The sequence below is a fragment of the Ambystoma mexicanum genome, chromosome 4p (genome assembly GCF_040938575.1).
Source record: "Ambystoma mexicanum isolate Mex_15411 chromosome 4p, UKY_AmexF1_1, whole genome shotgun sequence".
In the NCBI taxonomy this organism is placed as follows: domain Eukaryota; kingdom Metazoa; phylum Chordata; class Amphibia; order Caudata; family Ambystomatidae; genus Ambystoma; species Ambystoma mexicanum.
The window spans coordinates 1,243,717,142-1,243,734,133 of record NC_090927.1 but is presented as its reverse complement, the minus strand read 5'-3'; the positions used below and the strand labels follow the sequence as shown (position 1 = coordinate 1,243,734,133).

At 46.1% G+C, this 16,992-nt stretch overlaps 1 protein-coding gene across 2 annotated transcripts in view; it reads right to left on the bottom strand.

Annotated features, from left to right (window-relative positions):
- Positions 1 to 16,544, bottom strand: part of FAM120B (family with sequence similarity 120 member B) — a 1,542,581-nt gene extending 1,526,037 nt beyond the window's left edge. For both annotated transcript variants that reach the window (XM_069606906.1, XM_069606905.1), the window contains exon 1: positions 16,421 to 16,544. The gene's annotated coding sequence lies outside the window, so the exon portion shown is untranslated. The remainder of the gene's footprint in view (positions 1 to 16,420) is intronic.
- Positions 16,545 to 16,992: the final 448 nt, after the last annotated feature.

Sequence of the window (16,992 nt, the reverse complement as noted above, 5' to 3'; positions counted from 1 at the left end):
GACCTAAATATTGTGACTTTTCTGACAAAATACGGAAGAGTCCCCAAGCAGGGGCTGGATAGATCTTGGCAGTGATGTCAGGATAAGCTATTGGTCCTTTCGGGGCCTCATGGACCTGGCCTGGGAGGCCAAAGAGTGCAATACCATGATAGACCCCCACAGGTGCTCATGGGATGGGCCCAGAGGGCCATATGCATGCTGGTCAATGCACACTGCGCCGTCTCGGCAGAGAGGTGCAGGAGCATCCTGATAAAAATGTACTGCAAGTTTACTGACTTGGCTACTTCGGAGCCAGGGGAGAAAGCAGAGAGGGTGCTATTTGGTGATGTGTTCGTCAAGCAAATGTGCAGATTTGTCAGTACATACACCACTCTGGATAAAGCACAACTATCAATTAAAAAAGTATTTTGCAATAAGATATTTGACAGGTCTGGGCGGGGGCAGAGCCGCTCGTCCAGCCAATTTCCCCATCAAAGGTTCTGTGGAGGCCACAGAGAAACAGAGTGGAATGCCTACCCCTTCTTACCTTCCCACAGGAGAGGGCGAAGATGGAGAGGACAGAAACAGCTGCCAGCACCTGCAGGTGGGCAAATGTATGGGCCTAGAGGTGGTTGGAGGCATGCTAGTGCTTTGCATAGTTAAGTGGCGCAAATTACCGTCAGATGCGTGGGTGCTCCAACGAATGCAAGGGTTCCAATTTGAATTTCTAGCGCAACCCTATCAAGCGCGCCCTCCTCCCCTGATCAGGCTTGCGGTGCAGGAGATGCAGGTGATGGATGCAGAAGTAAAGGCACTAGTGGAAAAGAATGCTACACAAGCAGTAGCTGCACTGGAAGAGGCCTTATCAGCAACGTCTTCTTAGTCTAAAGACATTTCAAAATGGAGGGAATTCACCTCCTCAAGGATCTACTGCAGACAGGGGACTAGCTAGCTCAGCTAGATCTGAAGGACGCATACTTAGCTGGCTCATGATCTTCCAGCCAACAGGAAGTTCCTGCGGTTCCGGTTGGCAGGACAGACATGAGAGTTTTCCAGCATGCCCTTCGGTCTGTCTTTAGCACTGTGGTGCATTACGAAGCTCCCAAAGTCTGAGGCAGCCGAGCTCTGTGAAGAAGGAACAAGGATGATCATTTATCTGGACAACATGATTTTCATGTAGCAAAACAGGGAGCTTTTGGTCACACAGGTTCAGAGAGGGGTGTCCCTTCTCCAAGAACTGTGATTTATGATAAACTGGGAAAAATCAGAGCTGACACCGGCTCACGGAATGGAATTTTTGGGGTTCCAACTGGACACAGTGGCGGCATCACTGAGTTTACCAGCACACAAAATGCAAACTATCTGCAAACAGATCAAAGTGATTCTCGCAAAGGAGGACACGTCCCTCTGACAACTGGCACAGCTGGTGGGATTATTGGCCTCTTCGATCCAGGCCATATTCCCGGGCCCGCTGCATTATCAGGCTCTACAGAGGCTCAAGATACAGTACTTGCAAAGGTCTGGGGTACGACCAGCTAGTGCCGATATCTGAGAAAGGACGGTGATGATCTGGTGGTTAGACCACATGGAAGTTTGGAACGGGAGAGCGAACTTTGGGAGCCACCCAGATGTGGTAATAGAGTCAGGTGCCAGAAGGTCAGTCTGGGGAGTCAGGTGTGGTTTGGGGACCACCGTAGGAAAGTGGACACCTGACAAACTCCAGGTGCACATCAATTATCTAGAGGCGTTGGCAGGTTAGTTTGCAATCCAAGCACTGACCCTGCAGAGAGTGAAGTGCTGCGTCCTTCTCCGGATGGACAATATCTCAGTGGCGAGGTATATAAATCACCTAGGGGGATGCGGTCGAGACTCCGGGTGGAGCTAGCCAAGGATTTCTGGCACCTATGCTTGGAAAGAAACATTTCTGTGACAGCGGAAATATCTGCCACGGCTGGCCAATACTGTGGCAGATTGGAACTCGAGGTTCCTGACGGACGCAAGCAATTGGAAGCTGCACAGAGAAGTCTTTCTCAGGTGGATAATGATGAGGGGCCCGTGCAACACAGATCTTTTTGCCACGCGGACCACCCATCAGCTGGCAAGGTTCTGTAGTTGGAGGCCAGACCCAGAGGCAGCAGCGACCAATGCCTTCATGCAGCGATGACGCAACCATGGTTCCCAGATCTTCTGGATCTCTTGACTGGGATGCCAATTCAGCTGCCGCAAATACAGCAGATCTTGCAAAATCCGACCTGTCGCCTGCACCCCATAGTGCTAGACGGCTCATTGGGATGCTAGGAGAAAGTCAGGACTTCCGGAAGAGGCTAGGAGATTAATTCAGGATTCCTGGGCTCCAGGGATGGCTAAGTCATATAAAGCAGCCAGGCATAATTGGAAAAGTTGGTGCGTGGCAAGGAGTGTGAATCCCATTACGGAAGATGTGACTGCATTAGCCAATTTCCTGGTAGATCTGGCAGCAAGGGGCATAGCTTATTGGACCGTCAACGTCCATAGGTCAGCGGTCTCAGCAGGACAAGCTATAACCAAAGGGGCCCCAGTGGGAGAGCAACCTTCATAAACAGAGTAATGAAGTGCATTTGACTCATGTAGCCGCCAGCCCCAAAGTATTTCCGGCTCTGGGATGTGAATATTCCGGGATTGGCCAGACAACAAGGAACTGTCGCCTCTGTGTCGTTAATAGAATCATGACTTTCTTGAACGAAAGTTAGCATGGACAATCTGTATTTTTCTATCAAACCTCCGCCTGACTTCCTGTCCCGCTCCAGCCACTCATTGATTAGCTGGTACAGGAGCACTTGCTGGTGGAGCTGGCGACAAATGTAAAGGTGAGCACAAAGGTGTGGTATACAGTACTTCCAACCTCTTTGTGCTCCTCTGGCAGTGCCACTTGGTCCCCTTGCCACCTCTCATGCCCCAGCCTTCCCCTCACGATTTAAAAAAAAAAAATCACTGGCACTGAAGACCTCCCCCTCCGCCCCCGGAGCCACCATCCTCTTTTCTATGCCCAGCTCTGCTCCGCTCCGCTCCATGTCCCAAAGACAAAAGCCCTGCCCCTGCTCCACCTTGCAGAGCCACAATCCCTGTTTCCCTCTCCCAGTCCCCCACTCCCGGGCAATCCGCATAACACCAGTGTTGTCACTACGGCACGAGTGATGTCCTTATCCTCTCTCACAGCACCTCAATCCCCATTTCCAGTGGAAAAAAACAAACTGGTGTTGTACAAACCCGCCCCCAGTGCTGCTATCCCCATTTCTCTTCCCCGCGCCACCATCCACAATTTCCTCCCACCCCCCAGAGTTCCGCCAATCCCCTTTCTCCCCCACTCCGTGCCACTATCCACTAAATAACGGCGACACCTCATGCCCGAGTACCGCTAACCCTTTTCCAACTTTCAGCCCCTTTCTTGCCCACAAGCTCCTTTGATCCACTTTTTTCATGCCCCCTTTAGATGCTTGTTTTGCCCACCAGCTCCCTTTACCCCCTTTTCTTGCCCCCAGATCCCATAAACCATTTTTCTTGCCAATTTGCCCCCAGTTCCTTTTGTTGCCCCCAACCCCTTTTGCTGATCTCCTGTACAGTTTAGCCCCCTTTGTTGCCCTCAACCCCTTTAGGCCCTTTTGTTGCACCATAAAATCCTTTTGTTGGCCCACCGCCTTTGCTTGCCCCAGTCCTATTAACCCCTTGTTTTGCCCTAACCTGTTCTTGCCCACTTTAGCCCATTTGTTCTCATCTCAGCCCCACTTAGCCCGTTGTGCCCCCCTGTTATGCTTGATCTAAAATGGCGCTGGTGCGCAATGCATTTTGGGAGCGCTCGGAGCCATGATGGATATTTACTTCATACCGTAGTGAAAAGCTGCACATATTTTGTTGAGTGTTAGATTCACGGTGCTGAGAAAAATATGCTTTCCAAACCTGGTATGCGGTCAAGGACATTTCTGCTGGGAAAGCTCACTTTGTTATGGTTTGCTACTGTTCTCCGTGGAGCGTGTTTTTAGAGAAGGGAGGCCCTGCGCTTCTTGGGGGAGCTCTCGATTGACCCAGCTAGCAACCGACGGCTGTTCCTCAACTGCGCAAGTGCAATTTCCAGAAGGTTTGAGAATTGACTCCCCTTTGTGGAGTGTGTATATATGCGGAAGACGGAGATGGTCATGTGAGACTCCAGCCGGAGAAGGAGGCTTACGTCCGGCCCTCCTGTGAGCTGTGGTGCTCTCGGCCTGGCTGTTCCCAGGGTCTTCCAGCCACTTCTGGACGAGATGAGGAATCCTGTTACGCTCACGGTGATGTATTTCCTTTTGGCTTCTTTACTTCTTCTGTGATCTATGTCGGTTTATAGTCATAATATCGGAAAAAAAATGTCGAATTCAAAAATGTCGAAAACACATACATATAATAGAAAAAGTCATTATTTCGAAAATAAAATGTAGAAAAAAAAATTGAAAAACCAATGTTAAAATAACTATGTATAATGTCACACATACTAACGTTTTTTATTCGGGGGGGTCCCCCCCCCAAACCCCCCATCCCAAAACCCTACCCCAACCCTCTATACCTTTAATTTTTTTTTTAAAAGTATTTAATAAAACATTAATTAAATAATTAATTATTAAAAAACCTCATCCCAAACCCCTACCCCAACCCCCCCTCCTCCCCATCCCCCCACCCACCATGGATATACCTTTAACCATTTAAAAAAATTATGTTTTATAAACTATAATTAATTAATTATTTATTTAAACATTAATTCGAAAAAAAAAATCGAAAAAAATTCGACATTTTTGTAATTCGACATTTTTATTTTCGACTAAATGTTTTCGACATTTTGACTTTCGACATTATTGTATTCGACATTATGACTGGATACCATCTATTTCCATATTATTTTTGTGAGTTATTTCTATGTACTTCTAAGATTTGAAAAAATAGCCGTATAAGAGCTGATTACCTTCTAAGAGTGCATGGCTGTGAGTTATTGTGTCTGTCTACGTTCAAAGTATTTGCTCTATAATTGCATTGATGATTTATGGTTGTTCCGTGCACTTTTGGGGGAGAGCAATACATTTTTGGCGTCACGAACAGGATGCTTGTGATGTGTTATTCCGAGTATTCAAGAATCTGTTGAAACGTAGATAGGATTTGGTGGTCTTGTAAGTGAAGTTTTTGAATAGTGAAGTTTTTTTTTCTTTTCTACTTGTAAGTGTGTGAGTGCCTGTGGGAGGGATTGCAGTGTGGAGAAGAAAATATATAGATTCAACGAGGTTTTGTTTTGTTTGCGATAATGAGTAGTTTGTTCAGGAAGAAGAACGTAACCGCTGGCGGTGACTGTTCTGATGTTGTTATTCCAGGATGGACTAAGGGTCCATAAGATAAGTTGGCTCAGGCGTGGGCATGTGGTGCCGGTTTGAGTGAAACATGAGATAAAGGATTGGGAGATGCCGATCCGGCTGATGTAATGGCATGCTTGCAACAAGTTCCAGTAGAACGTGGCAAAGAATGTGCGGCATTAGGTAGGCGAGGTTGGGTTCTTTTGCATGCTTATAGGAAAATACATCAAATGAAGATGGAAATGAAAAATGAGGTCTTGCGACTAGAGAGAGAGCTGGCTGCAGAATGGCAGACTGCGTTAATGCAGCAGATTCAAATGAAACTGTTTAAAGATAAGGCTGACACATATCAGGCGGTGGCTGAGAGGGCAGCAGTCAGAGTAGCCCGGTATAAGTATAGGAAAAGACGGGGAGGGGTCAACAAAAGAAAGGTGGCAACGGTAATCGCTACCGCTGGCGTAGACTGGGATCCGGATAAGTGGGATGGTGATATTTTTGATTCGACCAGTCTAGAAAGTAGTTCCGCAGATGAGTCTGACCCCAAACCAGAGGCGAAACAGAAAACAGTGGCAGCTAAGCCCGTTAGAAGATGGCGAGCAGGACCCCATCCACAAAATCCTGCTGGCGGAATGGTGGATTTAACCACGCTGGAGGATTACACACAACAGGAGGTTGGGGAAATTATTACCCGTTTGAGGCAAAAATCAGGGGAAGATTTATTGACATGGATGGTGAGATTACTAGATGGGGGTGCTGCAGGGTTGTTGGTAGATTCTACGGATTCACCGCGTTTTTTACCCCTGTCAATTGACACCAATGTACAGGAGCTCTTAAGAACAGGACCGCCCCCTGATGCAAATGTTCAGGATACGCAGGTGACTTTGTTGCACCTGGTAGCCCAAGCATGTAACCGTAAATACCCTATCACCACAGATTGGCCTAGTGAAGAAACGAAATGGTATACGTTGAGAAGCAATTCAAAAAGTAAGAGAGCATGCAATGAAAGAGGCGATTCAAATAGATGCTCCTGATCACATGGGAGCCGTGCCGCTCTCAGTTTCAACTCAAAACATGGTGATTAGAACTGCGCCACCCGCATACAAAAGTTTCATTATGACTTTACTCGTAGGTATGACGGGCAAGGCCACTGATGAGGTAGCAGATGCCATTCGGCAACTTGCAGACTTGGGAGAGTGGGATAAGAGTGATAACAAGCCACGTGAGAGAGAGGGGCGTAGTGAGAGAAGAACCGAAGGCAGGCGACAAGATAGCAGAGAATCCCGAGTGTCCCGAAAAGACATGTTTTTGGCTTTGTTAAAAGATGGCGCACCACACGAGGAAATTGATGGCATTGAAACCAGAGTAATGTATGAATTATACAAAAAACGAGGACTTGCAGCCAAAGAGCGCTATAAACAGGTTAAGAAACAAGTAGTCACCACGCCACAGGGGGACACCTCACCTTCTGCTCCCCCTGCGGAAGAACAAGACGAAGGGTCTATGGGGACACCTTCCCCGTACCAGCCAACATGCGCTGATTTGGGAAAGGTGGTGAGTGCGATGCTAGAGGCGGACTTGAGTCACACTCATTCGAAGTTTGACTAGGGCTTTGGCCAAGCTCCGGCAGCATCTGCCCACATAAAAGTGGATAGGCGGTCTCATGTTGATGTTAAGATTTTTTGGGGGCCAGGAAAAACACAAGGAGTGCGAGCATTGATAGACACCGGGGCGGAGGCCTCTTTGATTCATGGTAATCCAACACGATATAAAGGTAAACAGTTTACTATTACAGGTTTAGGGGGAAAGGAGACCCCCACAGTAAAAACGAAGGTGGAGATGAAAATAGGCAATTTGAAGAGGCAGAAATATCAAGTGTTGATTGTCCCAATACCTGAATAGATAACTGGCTTTGACATTTTGGAAGGGTTAACCTTGGGACTTGGCGGTAAAACGTACCAGTTTGGGGTGAGTGCATTAATTTGTACAGCCATTACCATAGGCAAATTGAAGATTCCCTCAGTGCAAGTGCCAGTGGCAACCAAGCGAGTAGCAATGAAACAATTCCGCATTCCTGGGGGGCCCAAAGATATTTCAGACACCATCAAAGAGTACGTGGAGGCGGGTGTATTACGCCCTATTACCACCTCATGGAACAATCCTCTCTGGCCTATTAAAAAGGGAGATGGGTCGTGGAGGATGATGGTGGATTACAGGGAGTTGAATAAACATACTCCTCCCTTAGTGCCCGCAGTCCCAGACGCTATTACCTTCATTGAAAATGTCCAAAAGTTTGCGGGGACTTGGTATGCAGTGATCGATTTAGCTAATGCATTTTTCTCCGTGCCAATTGCTGACGAGTGTCAAGAACAGTTTGCATTTTCGTGGAGTGGACGTCAGTACACTTTCACGAGGCTACCTATGGGGTAAATGCACAGCCCGACTATCTGTCACCGGCTGGCGGCAGAGCACTTATACAAGATACCGTGTAAACCTGACATACAAATCTCTCATTACATTGATGATATTTTGATCCAAGGCAAGGATGAGCACAGTGTGCAAAGCCAGTTAGATGTCCTTATGGAAGGATTGAAAAAGGAAGGGTGGGAGATTAATCCGAGTAAAATTCAAGGTCCAGCTGAAACAGTAATATTCCTAGGAATTCAGTGGCATCATGGGCATTGAGAAATGGTGCCAAAAGCCCACCAGAAAATACTTGAATTTACCACTCCAATGAACAAAAAGCAAGCTCAGCAGTTTATAGGATTGTTTGGGTTTTGGAGACAGCACATTCCTCATTTAGGGCAGATATTGGCCCCCCTCTACAAGGTGACACGAAAGAAATATGAGTTTAAGTGGGGGGGAAGAGCAGCAGAAAGCCTTTGAGATGGCGAAAGACACCGTGCAGCAAGTGCTTGATTTATGGCCCTTGAAGGAAGGCGAAGTGGAATTAAATGTGTCTGTACAAGACAATTATGCTAACTGGAGTGTGTGGCAGAAACAAGACAGGAAACGTGTGCCATTAGGGTTTTGGAGTCGTAAGTTTCCCGACGCTGGTAACTCATACACTCGTTTGAGAAGCAATTGCTGGCATGTTATTGGGCTGTTGTTAATACCGAGTAGATGACGGTGGGCCATGATGTATTCATGAGACCAGAAATACCAATCATGCAATGGGTACGGAGCTCTCCTAAAATGCATCGAATAGGACATGCTCAAGAAGCCATCATAATTAAGTGGAAATGGTATATTCAAGACAGAGCCAAATCAGGAAAGGGTGGAGTGGAAAAATTACATGAGCAAGTAGCCAACATACCGCCCTCAGATTATATACCACCGGAAGTGCCTGAAAAACGTGAGTCTCCCGTGAAATGGGGAGTACCTTACAGCGATTTGAACGTGGAGCAAACGGAGCATGCTTGCTTCACGGATGGTTCAGCTCGATATGTGGGAACTGAGCGGTACTGGAAAGCAGTGTCGTTCAATCCCAAAACAAAAAAGATGTTGACAACGACAGGGAAAGGAAAGAGCAGTCAGTTCGCAGAACTTTACGCAGTTTACCAAGCATTGAAACAAAAGACCCCTGGTCAGTGTTATGTATACACAGATTCATGGTCAGTGGTGAACGGATTGGCAGTGTGGTTGCCAACTTGGCAAAAGAATGGGTGGAAGATTCATTCAAAAGAGTTGTGGGGAAAAGAACTGTGGCAAGATATTGCAAAAATGTCATTACAAAGTGAAGTCACTGTATATCATGTGGACGCACATTGTGCCACAGACTCATTAGAACGTTGGTTTAATTCTGTTGCAGATGAACACACCAAGATTTCATCAGTGGATGCAGAGGCTCAGGAAGACGATTTGGAGGGTTTGGCCAAATGGGCCCATCAGAAATGTGGGCACCTTGGAGAAAAGGCTAGTATCAGGTGGGCACAAGCTCGAGGAATCAGTCTTCCTTTAGAAGTAGTGAAAACTATCATTTTGCAATGTCCCGTGTGCCAACACCGATTGCATAGACCTATCCCTCAAATTGTTCGAGGCACATTGAGAAGAGGAAAATTACCAGGTCAAATTTGGCAGATTGATTATATCGGTCCCATGCCAATCAGCAGAGGTTGTCAGTATGCATGCACTATTGTGGATACATACTCGGGATATTTGATGGTTTTGCCGTGCAAACGTGCAAGCCAACTAAACACCATCAGGTTGTTAGATCAGATCATATTACATTATGGAGTGCCTTTGCAGATTCAAAGTGACAATGAGTCACATTTCAAAGGCAAACTAATCCAGGAGTTTTGTCAGGAAAAGAGTATTGAGTGGCTGTATCACATCCCCTACCATTCAGCTGCTGCAGGGTTAATGGAACGAATGAATGGGTTATTGAAAGAACAGTTGCGCAAATCTGGAGACGGCAGTTTGGCAGGCTGGCGTGATTGTGTTTGATGCGGTGCAAGTATTAAACAATAGGCCTGTGTATGAACATGAAACTCCTTTGATGCGATTAATGACTCCTACTTTACAGGTTCAACCCAATTCAGTTAGAGAAACACTATTGTACTGGGAAATTACTCCAGGTTCTTTAGCTCCCTATCGAGCAACTCCAGAGTCAGCAGGGGTAGACTTGCATTCCCATGAAGAAATCAGATTAGATCCAAGAGGAATAGTTGTAATTGAAACAGGAATTGGAGTACAGATTCCCCCAGAGCATATGGGATGGATTGCCCCTAGATCTGGCCTAACATGGAAAGGAGTTCAAGTGTTGGGAGGGGTAATTGATGCTGATTACCAGAGTGAGATTAAAGTCATCCTAATGAATAGTGGGGATCAATTGTTATCAATCCACAAGGGTGATCGAGTAGCCCAATTGATAGGCATTCCCATTAAGTTGTCCTTGATTAAGAAGGGGGAGCCTCCTACAGTGTTAACTACCAGTGGGGGTCGCGGTTTTGGCTCTCCAGACAGTATGGTACCGGGTGCAAAGGTGTGAGTGGAAAAGCCAAGTGGCCCACCAGTGCCCGCAGATGTCATTGCATCAGGCAAAGATCAAGTAGTTTTATTTATGGAGTCTGGTAGAAAGAAATGGCAATATGTACCCGCAGACAAATGTTACCTGAGAGAGTGATGTGCAACACTGATATCTCTTTTCTGGGATTGCTTTGTGGATCCTGTGTCTGGTTGGTGTAACTGTGGCACTAAATGGACTCCATTTGGGAGAGTTAAACAGTCTGCTACTACCAAAGACAAATGTCACATCTGTGCCAGTGATCAAGGGGATTCTGATAGTGATGAATAATGTTGTCCCCAAGCAGCCTTATGCCAGTGCCGAAAAGCCAACCAGACAGAAGACATGGATTCGTGAAATGCGACAAACACATCAGGAGCCAGTGAAAACAACCTTAATGCCAGTCGTGCAAGACACGTTCGTAGGAAGGCGGAAACACGCTCCTATGATTACGCAAGAGGAGAATATGTGGATATACCTGGCACAGCAAGTACTGAACATATCACACTTTTGTCTTACTGATGTGCCCAATGCTGAAGCTTTATTGACTACGTGTTTAGTAGCGGTCCGACGCCTGTTCCGGTTTTAAAGCATATCTTCGGCATCACACACAATGATTCTTTAGTTCAAGACTCAGATATTAGACAATCTTTTTCAGTTTATGAATACTGTCGGTTCTGCCAAGAGACTGACCGTAAATGGAGAAATTCGACACGTGTTATTACCTACAATATAACCCAAGGTGATGTATGTTATGTTATGACCTGCAATGCACAAGAAATTGGCAAATGCCGTCAAATAGAGTTGACCAATCAGCGCAATCATACTATGTTCGAAAGGCGACTGTGTTTGCGAGTGTCACGCAAATGCACCAGTGTAAATAACACTACATACTGCAATCATACAGTGATAACTGCTAGTCATTTGAATCATGTGAAACTTCCAACAGGATAGCTCTTTTCATGTGGTAACATTATATATACTTATATTCCAGCTAACATTTCTGGAGGTCCATGTGCTTTAACTTGATTAGGACTAATGATGTTTCCTTTACATCCAGCGATAACTCGAGTTAAAAGGTCAACTTTTGATCTGTAGGTCTATCTCCGGACTGTGATTCACATGTACATTTGTTATCAGAAGCTGAGGTTCTAGCATTAACCCTTTCATTAGTGGGAGTCTGGGGTTTAGCTGCTGGAGGTTACAAATCTTTGATGAAATTAGCATGTTTAGTAGTTAAAAGCCTTAATCATACTTCGCAGGCTTTGGAAGAATGACTCCTTGATAGTCAAGTTATTAGAAAAGCAACTTTGCAGAACAGAGCTGCCGTTGATTATCTATTGCTAAAACATAATTTAGGGTGTAACGCATTTGAAGGTATGTGTTGTTTCAATTTAAGTGACCATTCACGATCTATTGAAAGTCATATTCGAGGTTTGAGAGATCTCATTTCTCAAGTGTCTCAAGATCGTAATAGAAACTGGTGGGATTGGTTATTTTCATGAATACCTGATATTGGGGGTACACTGCATTACGTTTTTGCTTGCATTTTTATTATATTATCGATCATAATTGCTTGTTGTTGTTGCATTCAATGTATTCCCAATTTAGTTTTAACATTTCGTAGGTTTCAGAGACCGGTACCTGTGCCACCGGGTTATGGAAGGTAAATATCCAAGGGTGGAATTGTTATGCTTGATCTAAAATGGCACTGGTGCACAATGCATTTTGGGAGCTCTCGGAGCCATGATGGATATTTACTTCATACCGTAGTGAAAAGCTGCACACATTTTGCTGAGTGTTAGATTCACGGTGCTGAGAAACATATGCTTTCCAAATCTGGTATGCGGTCAAGGACATTTCTGCTGGGAAAGCTCGCTTTGTTATGGTTTGCTACTGTTCTCCGTGGAGCGTGTTTTTAGAGAAAGGAGTCCCTGCGCTTCTTAGGGGGAGCTCTCGATTGACCCAGCTGGCAACCGACGGCTGTTCCTCAACTGCGCAAGTGCAATTTCCAGAAGGTATGAGAATTGACTCCCCTTTGTGGAGTGTGTATATATGCGGAAGCCCGGAGGTGGTCAGGTGGGACTTCAGCCGGAGAAGGATGCTTAATTCCGGCCCTCCTGTGAGCTGTGGTGGTCTCGGCCTGGCTGTTCCCGGGGTCTTCCAGCCACTTCTGGACGAGATGAGGAATCCTGTTACGCTCACGGTGATGTATTTCCTTTTGACTTCTTTACTTCTTCTGTGATCTATGTCCATATTATTTTTGTGAGTTATTTCTATGTACTTCTAAGATTTGAATAAATAGCCGTATAAGAGCTGATTACCTTCTAAGAGTGCGTGGCTGTGAGTTATTGTGTCTGTCTACGTTCAAAGTATTTGCTCTATAATTGCATTGATGATTTATGGTTGTTCCGTGCACTTTTGGGTGAGAGCAATACACCCCCAACCATTTTAGACTCTTTCTTACCCCCCTAAAACAGGCACCTCTCAGCTCGTGTTTGTCCTTTGGCATATATGAGTGTGTTGCGTTCTTTGAGCATAAAGAGTGAACACACTCTAGCCTATGCTTTATTTTAAGGTCGTCCTAATAGCGATATTTATCGTCTAGGTAATGGGCATTGCCAGGGGTGCAATTAGGCAAAATGTTTGGTGGGGGATAACCCTTCAAATGTCAGGAGAGGGGAGGCTGAGGGCAAGGGACAAACTTACTTTGTGGGGGGGCATCTAACTTATTTACACATTCTAATGACACTATTCTAGAGCAGCTTCAATGTTACACGCAACTCTCCTTAAGACTAAAATCACACATTTAAGAACTGCTGTGAGAATGAGCAGTCTCCTATTCCCCTACCCTTCCAATCACTTCCCTGACATGCAAGTACTAGCACCCCATCCCCATTTCAATTGCCTAAAAATGTATGAAACATGTTACATTAGTAATTGCCGGGTTGTTGTTAACTGTGCAGCGCTGGCATCATTTATTAGTTTGGGCTTTTAGGTGTTGCTTGTGACATCTATAAACCGAAACTATTGCATTAGAGAATAGATAAGGAGGAATGGGACATGAGGAGGGAAACCTAGTCGGAAGGTATTGTTTGGTAATTTGCCCACCCATTGACTGCCCATAGCCATTCAAATCTGTATGGTCATTCCTACCCAGTTCCTGCCTCTCCCTGCCCAAAATACCTCCTCATGGGAACTGTTTGCGCTCGCTTTAATCAAGTCTTACCATCAAACATTGCACTCAAAGTGCTTCCAGCGTTTTTTCAAAGCAGTCTTCTGAGAGTTGGAGGTTTAAACCTGCTACTTGTGTAATAGAAATGTCTCACTGTGTCTGTCTTCAACCACCTTATTTATAAGCACTTGGCATGTTGTAATATCTTGGTACCTGAAGTAACAGCCGGACCAGCAGGTAAGATATTTGTAGGTTTATTGTAAGTTAGTTGCCAGGAACAAGAATCGGCATGTCCCTCCTTGCCAGCTAGATCTCAACTGTCAAGTATGGAACCTCATTCAGAGCATAACAACCAACACTCCGTATCTGAGGTGAGGTGGTGACATCACTGTTGTATGGAATGTAGTGATGTCAGCATGTGTGGAATGTGGTGATGTCAGTATGCATGGAGTGTTGGTTGTTATGCTCTGAATGAGGTTCCATACTTGACAGTTGAGATCTAGCTGGCAAGGAGGGACATGCCGATTCTTGTTCCTGGCAACTAACTTACAATAAACCTACAAATATCTTACCTGCTGGTCCGGGTGTTACTTCAGGTACCAAGATATTACACTGGCGACGAGGATGGGATCCTGTCGTGGAGGGGACAGTGCAGAGCCAGGAAGAATCGCCCTCCTTTGAGTTCATGTCCCACCAGGAAACTGCCAGCAGTTTTGGGTCGAGACTTGTCTGGGCTCGATGCAGACACTGTTCAGCAGGCCGGGTGGTGCTGATATGAGGTGTTGAATCGGCACACAAGTCGGCGTGCGGTGCTGGGGGGGGAAGCACCTTGCCGTGTGTCCCAGCGGAGGGGCCCTCAGCAGGCCATCGGGCTGACAGTTGTGCCCTGGATAGTGTGCATCCGTTTTTGAACAAGGCGCAGGTAAGCATCTGCCAGGCGGCGTGAGGTGAGGGGCCAACACCTCTGAGTCTGTCCGGAGCGCACATTGCGTGGTGAAGAGAGGCGGCAGCGTGTGGAGTAGTGCCAGTAGCCCTGGTAGTGCTGGCTGCGGCAGTGTCGTATTGTCCGCGGGCACCTGGACATCCGGAGCTTTGGAGAGGCAGACCGTTGGCGCGTTCTGGTACCCAGTGTTGTCAGTGATAAAGGCGCCTGTCCGCCGGCACTTGTTTACACGCAGTGTTGGGGAGGCGCATTGCTGTTTGTGCTGGTGCCCTGCGAGGCAGGTGTCTATTGCCCCGTTAGGCTGCTGTGAGGGGCCTGGATCATGGAGAGCGCCAGTCCTAGCGCAACGCGGCACCACGGTCAGTCAGTGTGCAGCGCCTGCTTCAAAGGCATCGGTGTTGTTCACTCCATGCTCCCCGTGTGCAGAGTGACGAAATTGGGGAGTCATCATCGTGTGTTCCAGCGTGATCAGCTGGAACGCGGAAGAGGATTCGGAAGAAGGGAATTCTCAACGTGCATCTGTGTGACGTTTGCAGCAGCTCAGTGCTGGGAGGGACGTGACTTTACGTCTAGGACTAAGACATGGTGGGCAGTCTGGGAACATTATGTGTCAGAACATGTGATGAGGACACATGAAGGTGTCTGCAGCCGCACTGGAAGCGGAACAGTGGGGAATTCGAGTTTCGTTGTGGCAGCGGATGTGGAGGTGTTAGATGGGCATTTATGTTCCATCTGTGCTTGATGCCGTCTTGGAAGCAGATCTGTGGAGGAGTCGAGTTTCGCTGGGGAAGCAGCGCCAAGTACAACAAATGTCCTTCACTGAAGTCCTGTTAAAAACATGCTTTGGCAAAGCCAATAGTTTTGGCTTGTTTAGGAGGTATTACACACTGCTATTAGATGCCCAGGTATTCGCACCATTTTGCACCTGCTATCATTAAAGGCCAGTTAATACCACTGCAGATGTGTCTGGCAAGTGCTTTTCCCATGCCTACAGAAAATACCAAACTGTTGGCATTGCCAATTGTCTGTGTCCTGTTCTATCCTGCCATGGCTCTGTAGGCCTGCCAGGTGAAGTCAGCATAACCCAAAATTTCGAGGGGGGTCTTAAACTCAATCTGCCCAATGGTCATTGTGCCACTACATACATGTCAACCTTCCCGATTTGGGCATGAGACTCATGATTTTTTCCTCAAAAATGGTCCTATGTTTTAATTTCTGTCCCCTAAAATATTTGTAACCCCTATTCAATCCAATGGGAAAATTTAATTCTCCATATTTCTGTAACAAAATCTCCCGCCTAGCTGTGGCAAAATGTTGGCATGTATACCACTAGGCATGGCAAAAATGCCAACCCTCCCGATTGAGGAAGGAGACTCGCATACATGCCAGCATTCTAGAGCACCTGGGAGGGAGATTTCCTAAGTGAAATAGGGAGGTGTAAATGCATTGGTGCTAGAATGATTTTAGGCAGGAGAACTTGAAACATAGTTATATTTTTTACTGAAAAGCCAGGGTTCTCCAGCCTAAATGGGGGTGCTGGCATGTTTGGATTCGGACGTTTTTACACAAATATGTTGTTATTTTTTACTTTCTCCCTCCTAAAATCCAATGGAAACATTTCAACCTCCCTCCGAGGAACTGCAAAATGTTGCAATTTTCACACTTTTTTTTAAATAAACGGTCACTTCCGTCAGCCGTACTTTTTATTATGGGGTACGGTGTAACACTCTGAGGCACATAATGAGAAGGGCAACAGAGTGCTGTTGTCGCTAACATTGGGGGTACTGCAAGTAAGTGGAAACGTTCCACGTTGTGCCATAAAGACAGAGGTGAGCGAACCAGGCACGGCTCTGGTCTAATGGGTCATGAAAGTGAATAGAGTAACGGGCCACCGCACAGCCAAAACATGGGCTGACTCCTACCTGCAAGTGCAAGCCCTGCTGTCCTAAAAAAAAAAATTCGAATGAAAAAAATCTTACCAGGCCGTGTTGTCTGTGTCGGGGCCCTTCTGACGTTGTTATGTGTTCGTGTGTTTTAGGTCATTTTTTTGGGAGTTTGGGCTTACTTCCTCAATTTGCTCCTGGAACACGACATTATTGATAGGCTACAAAACTAAAATAGAAAAGCAAGCTCGACTACCCTTTGAAAAAGAACCATAACACGTGTAAAAACAACGAAAGGTTCAAGACGTAGAGCTCGCAGTTGTTGGTGTGTTTGTTTTGTTTTCTCTAATATTTCTCCGAAACGAAGCTTGGCGTCTTAAACTGGCTGGTAGGAAGCACGGACTCCCGGCAGGGGTTCTGTAGTGTGTTGGCAAAGTCGTGTGGTTGATAAGTTTGCAGGATTGCCAGTAACCACGGCACGCTGATTTGATGTAAAAACCTGTGCTTTTTTTATTGATTATATTTTATTGAAGTAAAATAACCTTTTACCATGACATATACAAAAATCAAAGAAAAAGGAATACAGATTTCCCATACATTTGTTAAAGAAAGTCATGATTCTATTAAAGACTCTGAGGCGAAAGATTATGCTCTCACTTCTCTTTACT